General features: G+C 35.0%; 1 long non-coding RNA gene across 1 annotated transcript in view; it reads left to right on the forward strand.

The window, feature by feature from the left end:
* The window catches only part of LOC143165400 (uncharacterized), a 195,308-nt gene that overhangs the window by 158,900 nt on the left and 14,722 nt on the right, over positions 1–21,686 (forward strand). The window contains exons 2-4 of the long non-coding RNA XR_012996249.1: positions 3,479–3,545; positions 12,909–12,997; positions 18,774–18,852. This is a non-coding gene — a long non-coding RNA (uncharacterized LOC143165400). The remainder of the gene's footprint in view (positions 1–3,478; positions 3,546–12,908; positions 12,998–18,773; positions 18,853–21,686) is intronic.

Here is a 21,686-nt window from a genome sequence, read left to right on the forward strand (position 1 = left end):
AGTTTGTGAGTATTTTTCTAATCTTGTTTATATTCTCTAGTAAAATAATACTACTCCGATATGCTACAAAACTTCAACTCTCTTAAACTTAAAAATACTTTATAAAATGTAAAATTAATCTATTTTGAACTGAATCTACAAATAATTTCTGTGAAACTACAGCGGTTTAAAGAATATAATGCCTGTATGACTGATAATATTGGTATTACATATGATTAGAAAAATAATAGAGATACAAGACTAAAAGAAAAAATAAGAATAGAACACCTTGTATACCTTGTATAACTTGTTTTATATATGCTTACAACTGCCATCTGATTCTGTTTTATATAAACTAAAGAGTTGAAACTTTCCTAACACCTCTGATGTGAAAGTCCTAACAACCTATAATCTATGTGTGCATTTGCATTGACATAAGTAGGCATATAATTTCAGGCGTATATATGTACATAATATAACATGCATTGCTCTGGTATCTTTAATGATTTTGATGAATCTTTTTTGAATAGGTAATAATAAAGCCTAAATATGATTTGAATATTAGTGTTAAAATGCTTTCGGTATTTCTCTTTTAACAACACTTCTAGATTTGTACGATGCATAGTTTTACATTCTAGATTTAATGACACTGCAGAATTAATTTCAAATGAAACTTTTCTTCTACTTCATGGTAGGGAAAAAAGTTTGAAATGAAGCTGGTGTTCAGTAGAGAGTTCAAGAACTTCAATTCTGATTTGGGTTATAAAATGAGATCTGAAATCAGGTGTGTTTCAAGTGGTTTGAGGCTTCCTTTACAAATCCCTAGTGCTAAGCAGTTTCACCTTAGAACTCTGGCAAGGGGTTTGCACATATTGTCTGACAGAAATATCAGCATCTAAAGACACTGAAAGTTTCTGAGTGCCTGAGGTCAGTCAGCATTTAACAAACCTTGCATGAGGACACCCCTATGGATTATGCTGGCTATTGTTTTGCATTATTCATTGGTGTACTTGAAATGGTATGAATCTAGATGTGATAAAGACATGTAAGTTGAGGTGAAACCTTTATATTAATGGATTTAATATTTGATACACATTTGCAATAATTTATCCATATACAAATAATCTAAAGAAGGCTTTAAAGAAAGTTATAGAGTAAGTTTAGGAAATTGCTCAAGTCACAGACCTAATAGTACTCGTGACCTTGATAGAACTGCCTAAGTATTTACATTTAAAGTACCACTGTATTTTTTCTTAGCTTATTTGTACTTTCTTAGTATTTAAGCTCCTTGATAGTATTTTGCCTGAAACATTACAGTGGCATACATCATACATGAGTAAAGACAGATTGTTTTTTCTATTTCAATAAATACACACTTTGTGTTCTTTGTAACATGCTGGTTTTAAAGAATAGCTTCACCTATGGGAAGGGAAGCAGTGTGCCGGGACGAGTAAGATCTGAGTTCTGTTCCCATTTGTGCCCCAGATTGCTCAACAGTCTTATGAAAATCACTGCTTCTCTCTAACTGACCTTTGCAGTAATAAAATTGTGATTCTAATATTTGTATTCTTTGAAGTGTTTTGAGAACTGCTGATTAAGTATACTGTGTAAGAGATGTATGTTACTGTAACTATTCTGATTCTTTTGAGAAATATTCCTTGATGTTTGCATATTCAGTTTTATATCCAAACAGAACAGGTTGTTGATTGATTCTGGTGGATTCGGAGTTTCTGTTGTTTATGAGATGTACTCCACGCACCAGAACATTTACTACCTTGTAACAAATACATCTGGATTGCTGCCTTTTGCTCTTTGAGTGTCAGAAGATATGGTTGAGATTGCACTGTCATATCTCCTGAAATCCTGGAATTCTGCTGGGTTTTGTCTGCTTCAGCAGATGTGTGCCTCAGTGCTTGGTATTCCTGTTTTGCAGTCTAACGCTCTATACGTATTTTATGTATTATTTTGTTAAATTCTACTAATATTTAAAATCATTAGGATGTACAATGCAGTACTGGAAACATCTCAGCTGTTACATGAATATTTCATTTGTTAGTTTGTTTTAGTATTACTGTTACCGACATTGAAAGAAGCAGTGAAGACATTGTAGATAAACAGACATAAATGCAATAGCAGGGATTTTTTTATCCTATCTCTTTCTTTGACCATTTCTTTCAAGTACGTAGGACTTTAACAAATCAGAGGACAGAGCCTATAGCATCAGAAAGAAAAAAAAAATGTCTCTAGGCACTAGAGAATGAAAACTTGTTTAAAGGCTTCCACATTCTGTTTTCAGGTATAATCTTATCTGGAAATGAGAAGAAAAAAAAAAGCAACCAAAAAGCCCTTGCCAATAGCTAGAGAAGCTGAAAATGGAGGATTTAATGAAATAAAAGTGATGATTCTAGATCCGTATTACATACAATTTTAATAAAAGACCATGTTATGGAGAGCCTGAGGCTGCAGCACAGCATGGGGATCAGTTTTTTATATAAAGAATCCATGTAGTTATCTAAGTTATCCAAGATAGGCAAGCTAGTAGAACTGATTCCTACCTCCACTACATTGCACATGGTAGTTGGAAGGGGACATAATTACATTGCATGTATTTTAAGTCCTGTTTTTCTGAGAACACTTGCTATGTATTTATATTTTTGTGGAACATAAAGTCCCACCAATATTTCACACAAGTGAAAGGACAGAACAAGAAAAGAAATGCCAAACGTTTGAAGAACATTCTCTTTATATAATCAATTTACACTCCAAATGTGTGCCCACATTTCTGCATGCAGCTACAGCTCTATCTGCTTGACATTAGAAAGTTCAGCTGCTTCCTTTTCTTTTGATGAATCTTACTGCTTATGGAAAAAAGCACACTGTTGCAGACACACAATGGGCCTTCCCCATGAAAGACCACGCTCCACTGTAGAAGAAAAAAGGTTCCAGATCCTTAAACATAATTGTTTAACTTTCTATTTGTGAGTTTATTTCCATTTATAAATATAACTGAAGAGAGAGAATAGGAAATGTCAGTTCTTCTCTATAATTAAATTACAAAATGGGACAAAAACAATTTCACAAATTTTCTAGCAAAAGAGTATCATTGGAGAGAATGGAAGCATCTCACAGAGAATGGAACTAATTTTCCATATAATTGTAGAACTATCTGATTGCTCTCATTTGATATCGTAGCTTGCAAAAGATGATCTATATCTGTACTGCATAGTGAGAAAGATATTTCTGGAGAATCCACAGATGACAGCAGTCTGGGATCAGTGATAACGTGGTTATAAATTCTTTATATTGTTCTTTATTATTTTGATTAAACTGCATGTGAATATAAGAACATAGAATACTCAGATTATACTGATAAAATATTGGGGTTTTGGGGTTGTTAGTGGTTTTTTTAAGGAACTTTTCTCAGAAAACCATTTCAGTAGAGCATTCATTCTCATCTCTATTTAGATGCAAACAGCCTTTCACTGTTTTTTGTCTACAGTAGTTTCCTGGAGCTGCTATTGGGTTACGTGTTTCCCCGGACTAGTCAGTGTATTGGAGAGGTATGGGTGAGTCTGTTTTTCTCATATATATTGTATGGTAGGTAAATAATACTTCTGTTTCATTGAAGGTGACAATGTAGTTGAAGTAAAAATCACAGAATAGTTCAGGTTGGAAGGGAGCTTTGGATATTGTCTAGTCCAGCCCCCCTGTGCTCAAAGCAGGGTCAGCATGTTGTTCAGGGCTGTGTCCAGGTGGATTTTTAATATCTTTACAGATGGAGACCCCACAACTTCTCTGGGAAACCTATTCCAGGGTTTGACTATCCTCACAGTAAATAAGTTCTTCCTCATGTTTAGGTGGAATTTCCTGCATTTCAGTTTGTGTCCACTGCCTCTTGTCCTGTCACTGGGCATCACCAAGAATAGTCTGGCTCTATCCCAGCCCCCTATTGGATATTGTTACATGTTGATAAGAAAGCCTGAGCTTTCTCTTCTCTAGGCTAAGTAATCCCATCTCTTTCAGCTGGCATGTAATGTAACCTGGTTACCTTTTAAAGAAAGAAAACAAAAACATTGGGAGAAAATGTGAAACCATGAGAAAAAATTTGGCATCAATTGTTGGTTTTTTTTTTTACATTGGCTATTTTTTCTGTACTACTCATGCGTATGTATACTTGTAATTTTTTAGTCAACATTCAGATAGGGAAATCTGAGAACCCTCTGTTCTCACAATAGTAGACACTGTAAATACACAAGAATCTTTTTTTAAAACATGGACTCATGAGAGACAAGAGCATTTTTAGTTATGCTTTCACAGTTTTCAAATTTTTCATATGTCTTTAAGATTGTTCCTGTCACACTTTGCCACACAGGTCTGGATATCCCACAGTGACTTACAAGCAGTCTATTACCAAAAAGGAAATCTATCTAATCAATATGTCTTATCATAGAGATCTTCTGGATTTACTGAAAGATTTACTGAAACTGAAATATATTTCAAGAATCTTGTTAGATGGAAGTATTATTATTTTACAAAGTTTTATTACTTTGTAAATCAAGATTCAATACACTTGCATTTCAAATACATTTTGTAATATGTATAGATGTTCAAAATACCAATAAAATATGTAAAAAAAATCACAAATAAATTTAAGCAATAAATGGCTTAATTTAGAAAATAAGTTTTCAGAATTATTTATAAAATCAACTATTGGCACACTGATTTCTCCCAATACCTAAGTATTGACCTATATCTATATATCTATATCCATTTCTAGTTTAAAGGAAATATTTTTCCCCTTTTCTTTTAACAGTGACTATCTCTAATAATTATTTTTCAACATAGTTATAAACATATTTCCTATGGCTTACTTGTAACACTTCCTATATTTTCATTGGTTTGAACTGCACAAAACCAGAAAGTCAACCTTATTTACTCTATAAGCTACCTTAATCTATCACCTTGGCTGATTTTGTCTTCCTAGAGAACAACGGACAAAGAGAGAGACTTTCTTCTGGAGGTCTATTACCCATATGTTTTTGATTTCTTAATTCCTTGAAGATTTTCTGCATATATATGCCCTTAAATGTTGGTATGGAAGGGCTAGAAATGTTCAATATTCATACTAATGAACAAAGTTTGTTAAATACTATAGTACTGAAAAACAATGTAGGAAAACAGGAAAGATTGCATCATTGATTCATACTTTTGGCTGTGAAGCTGACAATATTGTAATTTCTGATGACAGGCCATCAGAGTGGGGTACAATAGAGTGAATTGAAGTGCACCTTGCAGTCAGGGGTGAAATCCTGGCCCCCATTTAAATTAATTCAAAGCTCGTTGGAGCAAGTTTTTATTGAAGATGTCTGGTATTATCAAATATATCATTGTATTCATTTGCATTGACTTTTAAAAGACTGAGCTAAATGTTTGAAGACGTCACAAGCTCTTTCAAGCCAAAGATTTGCGCCAGGGGAGGTTTAGTTTGGATATTAGGAAAAATTTCTTCACTGAAAGGGTTATCAAGCACTGGAACAGGCTGCCCTGGGAATGGGTTGAGTCACCATCCCTTGGAGGTATTTAAAAGACTTAGTGCTTATTTAAAAGACTTGGTGCTTAGGGACACGGTTTAGTGGTGGAGTTGGCAGTGTTAGGTTTATGGTTGGACTTGATGATCTTAAGGGTCTTTTCCAACCTAAATGATTCTATGATTCTGTGAAAGTATGTATGAAATCAGATCAGGCAGAAGAAGATCCCACTGCATGCCATTGCTATCTTTTTAGCAACTGTGCTAATGAATCCAACCCCAAATGCCTAGTGTCTCATGAGAAAAGAGATTATATACTGCTTCTGGTTTGAAAGCAAGTTTCAACTTGATGCTTAAGGTACCCTAAAGAATGAGACCTACTTTTGAAAGACTAAGGTGCTGAAAGTAAGTATATTGTTCATATCCCTGAGTAGAACAGTCTTTTTTAAACTTCCTGCTGACCGAGGAACCTTTAATCCTTCTGACTGTGCAGCATCTTAACAAATGAATCATTTTAATTCTGGGAATTCAAGAATAAATTGTTAATGAGACAACAACAATGGCACTGCTTATGTAATTGCTGAACAAGAAATTTCAGAGAGAAATGTGTGCTGAAGATTCCAGCTTCAGAGTCTGACTCCCATGAGATAAGAAATCTTCTCTGTTGCCATGTATTTCTTCTGACTGCTAGCCTCTGAATGATTTAAACCAGAAGCAATGATGTTTCTGAAAGGACACTGTGAACCCTCTTGAATTACACTGAGAAGATTTATGAAAAAAAGGAAGAGTTGCAGTGCTGCAAATTACTAAAACTTAGATCCCTTCTCATAAATGTTGCTTGCACTACTTTTCACCATAAAAAGAATGAACGTGCCCTCTGGTATCAGTCTTACTAAAGCATGCTTGTGCAATAATAATCATCACATTAATAATGTTTTCATTTCTTTCACTTTTTATATTGCTACAACAGCACAGGTCATATAATTCATTAGTAATTATTCTGAAATAGAAAATACGTATATGCTTAATTTACATAGTCTTTAAACTGTGATTCTCTGAACTAACTTGTAAAAGGAAATAAAAAAGGTAGATTACATTTACAGTTGATTTGTAAAATGGGGTAGATCTTTGATGAAATCCACTTTGAATAAAAGTGGTCTTCGCACTTAGGAATGTGGATTTTGCATGAAATACCAAGTGGTAAATTATTCTGTATAACCTGGGCTTCAGTGCTCAACATATTGACAGCCTTTTAAAAGGTACAACAATTCAGTAGCATAAGTAACAGGGCATTTGTGAAAAGAAAAAAACCGTAATTGAGACGACATTTTATTTTAGTAGCAGAACATCAGCTATGCTTGTGAAGAAGAGTGCAACAAGAATGCAGCCTATGCTGCGTGCTTCGGTGAGGTAACTGGTTGTCGTTATGCTCTTCTGCCGTAGGGCAGGGCAGGATCTGTTTTCAGTGAATTCTCACAGGCTCTGAATGTGTTGCATGCACTATTTTTACATGCTTATTTTAACACATCACTGGCCTGCATCAACAATTTTAGGAGTTATTATAATAAAGCCAGATATATTGCACAACTGAGCAAATTCTGACTGCACTGTGTATCCAATGGGTACAAAACATGAAACTTTGTTATGTAGTCAGTCTTTTTGTGTAAGAAGCACAAATATAATCCTCTAGTCAGGGTTCTCCTGCGACATTGGTTTTGCCTCTTCCTCTGGAAAAAGACTCTATGATTTTGAGCTCCTTACCCTCTCCCAAGGACTTTATGGATGGTGATATCTGTGAGCTGCAGGAAACTGTCTTGTCAAGAACATTTAAAAGCTTTTGTATCATTCTTGATCCAGATATCAGCGTCCACACCCCCATCCCTTTCAACCCTCCAAATTTTACTGTGCAGTTTCAGGGTGAAGCCTTAGAATCATAGAATTATTTAGGTTGGAAAAGACCCTTAAGATCATTGAGTCTAGCCTTGATAAGGCATAGTTTCATCTAAACTGAAAAAGTGAGTCCTTTGGCAATGAAGGAGGCGAAATTACGCCATTCGTCTGCCTCTGGGTTGCTATCTCCATGCCTTTCTTTTGCTAAATGTCTTTTAATGAGACACTTTCAAAACTACAGTCAGTTCACTTGAATTATGTTTTCAAGTACCTGACTCAAAATTTTGCTTGACACTTTGATATATGTTTATATGTGTGTTAAAACTCTATGAGGAAATTACAGAAGATAAGTAAGGGTTAATGTGGTTGCAGGCAATCTTATTTAAATTATACTCCCTAAAAGACAGGTAATAAAATTCTATTGTCACAGTAATCTGATGGGAATATAGAGGTGGCAGTGACACATTTATTGCCTCTAAAATGACCTTTGTGTCAAACCTCATGCATTGATTAATTTTTAGACAAAATTATTTGGTTTTATTTACTAGTTCACCCAAGAGCTCCACTTATACTATGCCACTCATTTTCTCCTCTGTTTAGTTAAACTGACAATTGAAGAGGTTTTTTTAGTTCTGTATGGCTTTACCTTTAGAACATAAATATGAAACAAAACCTGGCAGACTTAAAAAGCTGTAGTAGCAGATGGACTTATCAACATCCCTTTGCATTTTTTCATCTGAACTGTGGCAACAACCATCTAAAGTGAGGCTAATTAAATATAATATTTCTACAGAATTATATGATAAAGATTTGTAGTGCCAGAGTCTGTGCAGTTTTGTATGATTGTCTATAATTTCTTGGTTAAGAGAGTAATTTATTCTCAGTGCTAATTGATGATGAACAGATTATTAAAGTTGGATTGTATGACACTTCTTTCTGTATTCTTTTTCATTTTAAATAAGATCGGAGTAATTCTAAATAGGAAGTTGGTGCCAACATTATAAAAGGATGGTGTATAAAACTGCAGACCTTTTCTTACACTGTTGATTGATAACCACTGATGAAATTACAGCAGTGCCATCAACATTTTAGCATGCGTCATAAAGATTTTTCGTGTATAGCATTAGCCACATGGTATTGCTAGTTTAAGGTTGTAGTTTCAAAAGCAGTCATCAGAAATTAACTTTAATAATAAGTTCTAAGTGTTTTAAAAGCTAAAACTAATGAAAGTTACAATGTTATCCATTTATATTCTTGAAGAAATTCTTTTAAGATTTTCTGTGACTTGACCTTTATTTTATGACAAGATATCTGAAAGGTTGATTTGTATGAGTCATAGCTATAATTATTATACTGTATGAAAAAAAAGGAAGTTAATGGATTTTCAGAGCTATTTTGTTTAAAAAAAAAAAAAGAAATTAAGAATACTTTAAAAAACCTTTATATTTCACTATCTAAAATGTTTCTTACCAGGTCAGCCACTCTAACAATCTATACTTTAAAATGAATTAAAAAAGAAGTGTAGAATAAATGTATCTTTGCCGAGTATACTGCAAGTATAAGCCTCAAGCTGCAATTCAACATGTGTAATTATTTAGGTGCATAGTGGAAGTCCGTAATAACCACATGAATTGAGCACGTTTACCTAAGTATGAAACATAGATATATGCATTACTGTTAAAAAGTTGACATTAATGGGATTTCTGGTTGTCTATACAAAATGTGCCTGCATTATTCTAATCCTAAAGTGCACGCACCCTTATTTGGTACTTTTGCATGGTATAGGATTCCAAGCGTTTGATGGATGAAAGAGCTCTGATAAAGAAACATGTTATTATTTATGCTATGTGCTCCTCTTGAGAATTCTGGTTTGGATTTTCAAAGGAACTTAACTAAGTTACTTTTTCTCTCACTGAAAGCTTAAGGATTTTATTCTTATTTACACTAAAAGACTACAGACTGTCCTTGCAGTAGAAAGGAACATTAATTTATATGTGAATCTTACCCAGTAGGTTTTGTATCCCTGCGTTATTTAGGTTCCCTTGAAAAGTCAGCCCAATGCAAGCAATCTTATTTACACAAAGAGAATTCCCATTAAAGCAGGCAAGGCTGCTTGAAATAAACTAGGTCTATTCATGTAGAATCAGATTCTATCTGTCCCTCTAGGTTTATAATTTACAGAGTTTTAGCTCTTGCCTTTGAGGACTAAATGTCTTGCTCTTCTAATTTTCTTCTCAATATACTTAACAGTTAAGCTAGTTTGTTGTTTTGGATTCAAGCACAAAGGAGGAAAGTTGATTTACAGATGAATCAGGATGGTCCTTGCCTGCTGTTATTTCTAGAAGCTCTGTTGTTTGGTTAAGTTTATAAGAAAGTTGCAGTTACTCTTCCCATGAACCCCTGCGATTCAGTGTACTCCTAAGGTACGGGCCTACTCAGAGGGGAAATTATCCATGTGTGGTACATCTAATGTCAGGCTCATTGTACTTCTGTGCAAGTGAAGAAAGTCCTCTTCACGTGCATGCATGCTGGTTACATGTGGTTAAGATGGCCCTGATTCATAATGATATGTGTGGAGTAATAATTCTGAATTTACTTATTCCATTACCTTCTGTGAAGAAATTGCTAAAGCAAGGAAAATACAGAGCAAACAAGTTATGGTCTGCTTTGCATTTAGTGAGTTGTAAAGAATATTTTTAAAAAGAAAAGTAATTGGTTACATATTTATTAATACAGACTAAACAGATTCCCATTAGAAATAATGATCTTATTTATATCATGATTCCTAAAAGGTTGTAAGCATGTGTTTGCATTAAGGATATATTTCTGACTGAGAAATTTGGACCATTATTTTCTTAAAGGACTTTTGAATCCTTTTGGGATGACCATATATGTGTGTGGGTATTTACTTTTGTGCAATTTCCAGGAGCCCAAATGTTTAGAGAACTGCTATTAACTATTCATGCTTTGGCTCTGTTACAGTTTAAACAAGACCAAGACTAGCAGCAGTGGTTTTCTTATTTTATGAAATCATTTTGTGAAATAAATCACTCAAGGCTTGAGGGGTTTTTTTATACTGAGTTTTGTCCCTTAAGGAACCTTTCATACACACTTTATGACTTCCTGAAAATAGGGAGATTATACACAGAATAAATAGCAGACAGCTGTGAGCTATAATTCTATAATGCTAGTAAAGGGATTTGGTGATCTCATAAACCAGAAAAGCAAAGTTTGAGCGTCTTGAACACTATTCAGACCTTCAAAATGGAATGAGTATTCTGTAATTCAACTCAATTTTTATTTGGTATAACGTATGGACCTGAGTAAATGATTCATACTGAGAGGATGGAGCCCTGTGATCTTACAACAGCTCCCATATCATCTCTAGGCTAGTAGCACTAACCATTTCATTTCTATTTTCCTCTTCATTCTCTCTCCTCTTTTACTTGCCCTTCACACTGTAGTACTCTATCATACAGTCCTTAACTTATTTCCTTTTCAGATACACTTCAAATGCTGGTGCTGAACTGGAGCCAAAATGCCTAGCCATGCCTATGCTAACAGTGCAGGAACACTGAATTTCTCCACAGTGTGCTTACCAGCAGTCTGAGTTCTAAGGGGGCATGATGGCTACAAATTTCATGCAGCTAGCTTGGTCTGAACAAGTGATCTAGCTGAATTAACAAACTCTCATGTGATCCAAAGTCCTTTAAAGCATGGTACGGAGATGCTTTCTTAGCCCTGTTAGGCCCAGCTGACAACCACGTGCACTTTTTAGCACCAGCTCAGCCCTGTGATGTGGACTGATGCCGGAACCAGGTTTTTCTGCACTATGCTTCCAATGACCTATAATAGTCAGGTTTTCCCATTTTCTGAAGTTTCAGGGTCTCCTAAGTGTCACTTAAGCAGCTAAAATGATGGACATCCCATTTCTCCAAAAAGATGCAAAACCAAATCCCTGATGTATGTTACAGTAACAGTTTAAATAAATCTAGAAATGATAAAAGCTATGTGGTGTTGCAGTAATACTTCATTTCCCAAATGTAAATTATTTTGATCTGAATTTCTGTTTGTCTTCATGTTGTAAATGTTTGGGAAATTATATTAAGAGTTACTGCACAGGAAATAAGCATCATGGAAATGGTGAAGAGAACAGGCTTTTTAATCTTTTGAATAAGTTAATAAAGACTTTGATAGTAAAATGCATAAATAAATACTGGATTGTCATTCCCATTAATGGCAATTCAGGCAGATAGTTACTAGATATGATGTTAAGTAGTGTCTTGGCTATAATTTTCTATCTTGGGTGAGGTATTTGCATAGAATTGTTTCATGTTTGTAAAACTAAAATTGCTTCTAACTGTGAGAACTTACTCATAGTAATGCTGCAATGGTACTTGTCATTTCAGGTGAGTGCACAGAGTTTCTTTTTCTCCAGAGCTTTCCCAAATTTCTCTGAAGTTTGTGCATTCAGCTGGAATTCTAAGATAAGAAAGGGGTTTTTTTTAAGTAAAATGACTTAGTACACTGAGCATCTTAGCCAGTTTATCCTTATTACGGATATGATCTGGAATACCCAGCTGACCTAACCAAACCAAACATGCTCAAGCTTCAGGCAGAATGATGATTTTCAGAGAGGAACTCAGTTACCTAAGCTCATTTTTATGAATCTGAAATTTCAATATAATATACTAGTTTAGGGTAACATTTGACCAGCATTTAAAAAAAAAAAAATCTATCAAATGTGTGTAGTATGGTTTTTCACACAAACCATGAACTCAAATCCACTTTTTTGTCAGCTGGGCTCTTGGAAAAAGACAATTGCTTATTGAACCATTATAGTAAAAACTATTCTTCTGACAGCTGTACAGGGAAATTGTGTTCTGCTCTTAAAACAGTTATAAGGAGTACTGGTTGGAGATTTTCCAAGAGAATAGTTTTTTCATCTCAAAATGCTGATTCTTTGAAATACTTTTGAGCATGCATGTTGATTTCTGACAAGCAGAATAACAAAGTGCTAGAATTGTACTTGTTAGGAAGGTCTCAGTCAACTGTCTGGTTGATTCAGTAATGCTAGCGGGTTTGTGAAAAGTCATGAACCTAGTCAGAATTTTCTTAACTTCAGCTAACAACCACCAGATATTCCCAGGAGCATATTCCCAATAAAACCACTATTATTTTTCATTGTTTCCAAAACAATATGATGTAGAATTTCATTTTGGCAGTTTAGAGAAGACCATCTTAATTAGGAGTGATTTCTTTTTAAACTTCCATGCCAGCAAAAAAAGCATCACTGGGCAAAAATACCTTTTCTTGGAAGCTTTTGTCATCAGTCTTTTCATGTCTAAAACTACAATTTTGTATGCTTCGTCCTTTGAAAAAGATATAATAATCTCCCTAATCCTCTCAGCATAAACATGGATAAGGCAAGTATATCCTCGACTGTTATTTTTGAATTCTTTTTTTCTGGTCAAGGTGTTCTGTGTATCACATTGTGTTGGTCCAATTGCAGTGTTCCCCTGGGCATCTCAGGATTCTGACTGTAACACATGAGCTTTGGAGATGAGCATGCTGCCTAGGTTATGGAGTGGGTGCTATAAGGTAAGCATCATGTCCTCAACTTCATATTCTCTCAGACATGAGGAAAAGACTGCTGCCCCACAGCATCAGCAGATCATGGGAGGGAGAAGGCCTTCAAATATTAGCATTTAAGAAGGGAGATCTAATTCATAAATAGCATCTTGCACATGGTATGATGGCATAGCTCCAATGAAGTCAGTGATAGCAAAGGTCGTAGTGAAATACCTTCAGGTCTGTCAAGGAAGAGTCATTCATCCAAACATTTGATTAGGAAACGCTTATTTCTTGTATGAGATAGAGGAGAGCTCAACTCATAAGACATGGGATTCTGAATCTAGGAATTATTTCTGGGTTGTAAGGTGGAAGATCCTTCCAACTTGTTAAAGGTATTGAAAACATGGAGCTACATTATTTAGAGTAGACTGTGCCAATACGGGAAAGATGAAATTATGCTAATCTTCCAGTTACAGTGTATAAAATTATATACTATTTGAGAAACATTGCATTCTCAGGAGGAGTTTCAGCAAGTTGGTGGCCAAAAGCTATCTTAATGAGACAGCTGGCTTGAAAAATACAGTAAAAATGACAAGGGAAATAAATGAACGATTAAATAAAATGAAACTTGGATGAAAGCATAAAATGAACTTGCGCAGACTGAATCCTGAAGACATTGTTAAACCCCATTTTAAAGGCACAAAGTCAAGAGAGTTATAATTTCTCACAGAACCCTTAGCTATGTCCTTTTTGGCATCTGTTATCAGTCATTAAAAAACCTAGAACACCATACAAATTAACTCAATTACTAGTGAAATATTTTGGCACAACTGAGCTATGAGAAATCTTGATTGAAAAAGAAACATAACAATGTACTGCTTAGCTTCACTCTATCCTTATTCACAACTATGATGGAGACATCACAGAATAAGGTGCTTGTTTTCTATTAAAACTATATACAACTTTTTGGCTAATTAAAGAAAAATTTGAAACTTGGTTACTGGATTATGTCTAGATGAGAATTATGCCCGAAGTATACCTGTCTCTTGCATGTGTGTTTTTGGGTAGGATAAAGCAGTTTGTTGCTGTCCATGTGGTGGAATTTCTTTGTCCTATTATTTTTAAAACTTTACAGAATAATACTCTGCTCAAAACATTAAGACTTTGGAAGAGCATGCTCACAAGCAAGTAAATTTAAGACTGACCATAGGTATTTTTTGCCTCCCAGTATAATCATACCATCTTTACTTTACTTTACATACTCGCACCCATGTGTGTACTTTTCCTTACATAAATTCTACCACATTCAGGGTCAAATCCAAGATTTCTGTTGATTTCAGTTACCTTTGACTCAATTTGTTGATTAATAGCTGTTGGCATTACTTATGGCGTGTAGTAAATGACAAAGGTGAGTGAGATGGCAGGTTGGTGTTTGTTATACACATACCTATATTTCTACTCCTTCCATTTACGAAGAAGTCTGTTTCCCTAAGAATCTGATTGAGCGTATGGTAAGAACTTCAGTAGACAGGGTGGACCAAAAGAATGACAGTAGAACTACTTTAAAGGAAAATGTAAAACCTGTCCTTTCCCTGTTCAGTTCACCTGTCAGTGATGAGGTTTTGTATATTGTTACTGTATCAGTTCATTAATAGCTGCACATTGGTATAAATATTCAAGGATAATAATTAAGATATGCAAGCAAATTGAAGACCGTGGGAGCAGATTTTTAAAATAGGTCACACCCTTTATAGTGCAAAAATTGTCTGCAGTGTGGAAATAGTTGAGTAGTCAGACATCTTCATTGCAAATTGCAGCTGCAAAAAAGTATGAAACATGATAACAAAAAAATAAAGGAGAGACATTTTAGGCACTGAGTCTTTCTGACTTCAAAGTATGATAAAGAAGTGACAGAGAAAAAAAATATGTATGGTGGTACTCTAGAAATGTTACAAATTAGGACATGCACTGAACCTTAGGAAGATCTGACTGAAGAGCTGTCCTCTTTATAAATAATGTTACCATGTAGAGACATATTTGAAGCAGACCTGAATCCTTCTTCCTCTTTCAACATGAAAATGGAATTCTCTGGACACATGAACATTGTGGTCAGAAATCTTTGATCTGATGAGCATACCGTACTAGATGCTAATATTTGGAAAAAAAAGTCTGTATCAGGGAAGTCTGCTAATAATGCATTACAGCATAGAATCATAGTCACAGCAGGCATAAAATTCTGGAGTATGCCAGTGAGGCAGCATGAATTACAGCATAAAAAGCTTTGAAATGGTAGGAGGACAGGTTCACCATCTGATATATTTGAACCTTTAAACAAAGCTCATGGACAAAAATGACAGGCCAAATTCAGAAGTGACTTGTACATTAATGTAACTTACATGACAAAGGAGCAGAATTTAGAGCAGTTCAAAAACAATAACTGAACGAAGCAGATTTTTTCCACTTTCTGACAGTCTTCTATCAGTTACTGCTTTTTAAACACAGAAACCTTTTTCCTCCATCATACAAGTTACATTTATTTTGCAATGTCACACTGTTTCACAACATCTTTGATGGCTGCAAAGGGAAGAAAATAGAAAAATGAATAAAAGAATAGGAAAACCAGCTATTGGAAAGAGAAACCACAATAAAGGAGAAAGAGAGGAGAAAAAAGAAAGACTCAGCAAGAAATTATACTCTTATAAAATAATAATGTTTTGCCTACCCTTTGAATTTATGTAGCTTTTTTTCTTTCAAAGTACCTTTAATTCAAAGGTGTTCTGCTAACCTCTGTATTACAGTTGGCGAAATTAAAAATCCAAGATAGAATGCAGCCATAGTCTTTAAAATGCAGTGATTATTTTTTTTAATGCCTCAATCATGGTGCTCCAACTTGAAGGAATGCCTGATTTTCAGGAGTATTTTAGATTCTTGATTTCAGTTCATAGTAAAGTATATTTGTTGTTACTGGGTTTCAAAATACTGGCTGTTGTTCAGTAAATCTAAAGGCTTTCCTCAGTACAAGAATGGAATGCACTCTAAAACAAAAGATCACCAAAAAAAATTTTACAAGGCAATTTATATTGGACAGTATTGCAGAAAACGTGGACAAAGGGAATTGTAGGGGCTGAGTTTATTCTCTAGTTCTGCTGTGGTCTGAGAGAGGAATTTGTACATGCAAAAATGAAGCGTCATATTCTGTTATTCTACAGAGAATTAGAAATGTTAAGATAAAAGATAAAATCTTCCTTCTAATCCAAAGTGGATCTGTACAGCATATCTATTACATATTCTGTACTTGTCCCAAATACAGAGTTCTTTTAGAAGGAAAGATACAGCTTGGACTTTGAAAACTGGAACAAGTACTCATTTGGGACTTAGAAGGATATGGAGCAGTATCTCACTTGAGACACCAGTGAAAGTTCTGTGTTTGAAAAAGTTCAAACTACACAGACACAGATACGCATTCTGGAGTCACATCTGAGTGATTGTAAAATCAAGAGAAAATGGTCTCAGCTGAGAAAGTGCTTGGTTTTAAAGATTGACTATTAAGCATATTGTTACACAAACTGTCACCATTTTAATGTGGTTCTAAATTTTCATTGAGAAGTGCATTCTGTGTACAAATGTTTACGTTTTGACTTTTAATACAGTATTTTATGAAATCATTAATATTGGCATTAAAATCAAGCAGCTGGATATGTAAGCAGGTTTTTAGCATAGTTATTTTAAAATATATTGCTCAGCATTAAAAATACATTAAACTAAAACAAAAGTCTGAATACAGGGTTTATCAATGACTTAATTTAATGCATTAATAGTTTATATTAAAATGATGTCATTTGTGTGTGAAAAGACACCCAGTTCTAGGATGTAGGACCTTAGAATACTACATTCCATAGGCTTTAATTAGTTCATCATACACATACTGTTTCAGAACCTGAATCCTAATAGACAGCTAACAGATAAATAAGGTTAATAAGAAGCTCTAGAACTGAAAAGATACTGATATGAAATGCATTTTTCAGCTTCACTGTGGGTGTGCAGTTAAGGGTAGATGGTAGGGGCATCTCATAATATATTTTTCCACAGTGAGGATCCAGAAATGGAGAGGTGTCGTTCTCATATCCAGAGTATCTTAAGTGCCACATATTCCCTCTCACTCTTAACCTATGTAACGTAAATATTTTAGACTAATGAATTGAGTATATTAGATGCTACATAAGAATAGCCCTTAAATTTGCTCATCTCAAGATGAATCTTTTGCCTTATTTGTTCTTTTCAGTGACACTTCTGTGTCAAAATCTATCAATCTTTTATAATTTCACTCATCTAGGTTTCACCTTCAGTACTTGAATGCCTTTTAATATCAGCATTATAGTACATCTGGCATCATAAAATAAATGGTATTAAATCAAAAGGAAGAATTGTGCACAATGAAATGTATCTCAAATTGCTAAGAGCTACTTATTTAATTATGCATTTCTCTAATGCCTTGAAAACAAGTCCATACCTTTTAAGCATCCATCCCAAAACGGCCAAGGCAAATGGCAAGTTAGATGGGGCTTTTTCATGGGTTTAATTTCCTTAGACAAAAACACATTTCCCGTACACAGTAAGAATGAGAGCAGGTTTTTTTAGTAGGTCAGTGATATTAGAATGAAATGCAAATGCACGACTAAACTACATAACACAAATCCTGCTGTTTACTCTCCCGGGCATTACTCTGTGTTTGGTGTAATGTTTTTCTAACATTTTATGAAGTTTTCCAATTAAATATTAATGCAACTTCTTCAAAGAGAAACAAAGATTTATAACCCTGAAGTGAAAGAGAGAGGATGAGAGAATTGATAGCGCAGTTGGGCAGGAGAATTCTGCATGAGCTCTGAACACTCTTTTCTCATTTATTTGAGAAGCTAAATATACCATATAAAACAAAATATGTATATGTATAAGCTATGCTCTAATTGCATGTGGTGCATGATCATATGTGGTAAATTAGGATCTTTCCACTCCAGCAACAAAGCCTGTGCTGTATCACTGTTTTATTTTTAAATACTTCTTCAATGCTCTTTTCGATTTCTTACATTTTAAATACCTTAAACATTTAGGGAAAAAACCCAATTAAATTAGAATCTAAAGTTAAGGCAACTAATATATTTTTGTATTTTAAAACTCAATTGAACTTGTAATAAATAATTTACTTGAGCAGTGCGAAAAGGAAGTGATAACCACTCTTGTCTTTTGGCAAGAGCGGGTATGTGGTACGCCTGATTCATCAGCACTAGACAGCAGTAACTCATGTATATGGAACAGACTGTAATGTTTTCCAGTTTACTTGAGGGAATGAGAAATGTTTAAGATTCTGCATACTCCTAGATATTCTTCAAGGTTACCAGAAGGCATAAAGACATGTTCTGAACCTGAGGTCAAATTCATAGGAAAAAAATGCAGAGAGAAAGACCTATTATTTGTAAACTTCTTATGTATTCCATTGTGAAGACAGGAAGGACAGGATTCTGTGATTGTGTCAGTCTGGACTTCTTAAATATTTTTCTTTTTCTGCCCTCTTAAAAAATATCTAGCTAGGAAAAATATGTCAGGACAACACAAAGGAATTAATCAGCAGGGCTGTTGCTTAAGATGCAGCAGTGTGAAAAATGCCTCATTGCTGTAGGTCAGATTGAGGCATTGCATAGGGAAGTCATAGAAGCTTTGCTAATGAGCAGCACTTGTGTTTGTCGTCTTGGATTTCTTAATGTTTATCATTGTTATCTATTTATGCACTTTTTCTCATATTCTACAGTTCTCCTGTCAGACACGGATGGACAGAGAAGTAAAATTCCATTCATTCACAACCACACGTTGCCTGCTCCACCCTCAAGGTAACAGGAGAAGAGTGAACCCTTGCCTGTCTTGTATCTCTTCGATTATGATTAACTTTCACTTATTTAATGTTGACCTGGATAGGAATGATCAATAAGAAGTGGAGTTTGCTCCTTGAGATGTATGTACCATGGGAGAAGGATAGAACCTGAACTGATCTGGCACAGAACCATCAAATGCATTTTAATGGGCAATTGCTTATGCCTGAATTAGCACATTCCCACAGCTTATGAGAAGAAAATACTAGAAGTAAAAAATTTCATAGATACTTATTTTCAGATATGTTCTAATAAATAGTGGCAGTCATCAGATTTGTGTATTTTGTTATTCTGTTTGCAAAAGCTTTAATATTAATTTAATTATTTCCTTGTTTAAAAACACAGGAGGAAAAGAATGGCTGATAACATTATCTTCTTTCTAGCCCCCAAAAAGAAGAAACCATCTGAAAAATAAAGAGTATAAAACTGCTAATTGAAATGTCAGGAGATCATCAGTGTATGCTCAATTCGGGTACAAAGTGGAGGGGGGGAATTATACACTGAGTCCATGCAGAAAGTTATCATTAAATGGAATGGAATTCATTTAAAGAATAAGCCCATACTCAAAAACACAAGAAGAATGGCAGCAGAAAACATAACTGTTTCTCCATCCAGTGATTTTTCTGTATAGTCTTTTAATGATGTTGGAAAAGCAAAACTTATTAAAGACTTATTAAAAATAAGTCATCATGAAATAGCAGAGTGTTTGAGACAGTGCTTCCCTCAGAGCAGAACGTCAGGAAGAAAAAGAGCTAGCAATCTGGCAACTAGTGAAACAAGCAGCAGCAGTTTCTGACACAGTAGAAAAACCATTCACTCCTCTGCCTTCGCTGAAAAATGTCAGAGGAGCATCAGCCACACCACATGTTAGGGAGTCATGCCCAGATCCAGTCCAAGGCTTGGAATGGAAACAAGATTGCTTCCAGGGATGAGGAGATGGTTCACTTGTCAGTATCTCTTTAACATTATGACCTTTATGGACAAAGCCTATTATTGTAAAGGTTATTTTTGCTTCTGTAGAGAGGAAAAAAATTGGTTGAGCAGCATTGCTGACAGCAAGACTGTAATTTTAAAAATTAGGTTATAATGAATATGAGTTTCAGAAGAAGACTGCAGAGTAGGTCCCATCTGCTTCCCTCTGGACTGCAGCATGAAAGGGAACAGATGGGCACGAATTATGCCAAAAATGGTTGGGAGAGGCTAGACAGCTCCATAGTCTTATTCTATGTTATCATCAGCCACTCTAAGATCCCATTCCTATATACATCTCACAGTGCACTGCTGCTGTTGGGGGAATGGGGGAAGGGTGGATATGATTGGAAGGAGAGAGAACTTGGAACAGGTCATGCTACAAATATAATTCTGCAACATCCAGCTATAGCTCAGGTGCTAATCTGGTTGCTAATTCTAGTTTTCCCTCTTGTTTTGTCCTGGAGTTCACACGAGCACCCTTACATTCTGAATAGTCATGAGAAAGCGATATCTTTTTTTCTCCTGCACAGCTATGCAAAAGGTAGGTGCACTGGAATAAGACCTCAGCTTCCAAAATCAATGTCATCTTGATGTGTCCTCAGATTAAGTCAGGATTTTACTCTCTGCAGATGTCTTCTAATAGAGAGGGTTTGTCATACCCAGTTCTGGAATGGAGTGAAATTGCATTGTAAATGGCAGATTCAGGAAGGTGTCCCCTCTCAAAAGCCCTTGCAGATGAGGAGCAAAATTCAGTTGCTTGCCCGCTCTGACACAGACAGTATCAAAAGTTTCTTAGATTTTTTCATATGGTTTTGTTTGTGTTTCTCCAATTACAAATCACGCTTAGATATTGTGTGTTGCATACTTTAAAAAGCCCTATTATAGTAATGTTGTGTAATATTATCAAATGTCTATGCCTGAGGTTTAGGCATTGAAATGTGGTTTGGGGAAGCAGAAAGATCGGAACTCCCATTAAAACTTTGCTTAAATTTAAATACACTGTTCTTTACAGTTGATGGCTGCTAATCTATTTAAACTTGCAGTATTTAGCCTTTCTTAACAATGATTGGTGATTGGTAGCCATTTCTTAAAGTGTCAGAGTCAGCGTTCCACAGTGGTCACACCTTCCTTTTGAAACCAGGCATTTACTCTTTTCTAATATCATTTTATAGTCCATAATATACAAAAGGCAACTCATGCAATCAATTGTTATTATTTTAACATATTTTTTCTGTATTTTAAAAACAAATCATAAATCTCTTGCATCTCTAGTTCTTTTCTGACTATGTACAGCACAAAGTGGCTAAAGCATAGCTTTAAGTTAGATTGTTTAGTAATGGCAAGGCTGGCTACAGCACAGTGGTGTTCAGGCTGTTTTTTTTTTTTTTTACCCTGTTCTTCAATGTTTGTAGTCCGGTTAGTATTTCACTCAATACCTGATTTAAAACTAGCAATTTAAACTGTTGGCACTGTTGATTCCAGTGTTGGCAAACTCCTTGTTAATGACTGCAAGCCAAGCCTGATAAATTAAAGGCCATTCCAGGGCTTCTAAGTCTTTTTTTTTTTTTCCTCTGTGTTTGCTTTCTTGTTATCTTTATATTCAAAATTTCATGGTAATACTATTTGTCTACATGGTAAAAGACCATGCTAGTGTTTGCATCATAAGTGTTGTAAAAGTGTCAGAAAATTCCCTCTATCTTCCATTTTTAAAAATAAAGACTGTTCTGTCTTTTGACAGAATATATAGGTACGTACTGTATTGATTTCGATACTCAGTAAAACAACAGTTTGAGCTATAATTTATTCTATGAAAAAAGGAGGGA

Source organism: Aptenodytes patagonicus, chromosome 11, assembly GCF_965638725.1.
Source record: "Aptenodytes patagonicus chromosome 11, bAptPat1.pri.cur, whole genome shotgun sequence".
Lineage (NCBI taxonomy): Eukaryota > Metazoa > Chordata > Aves > Sphenisciformes > Spheniscidae > Aptenodytes > Aptenodytes patagonicus.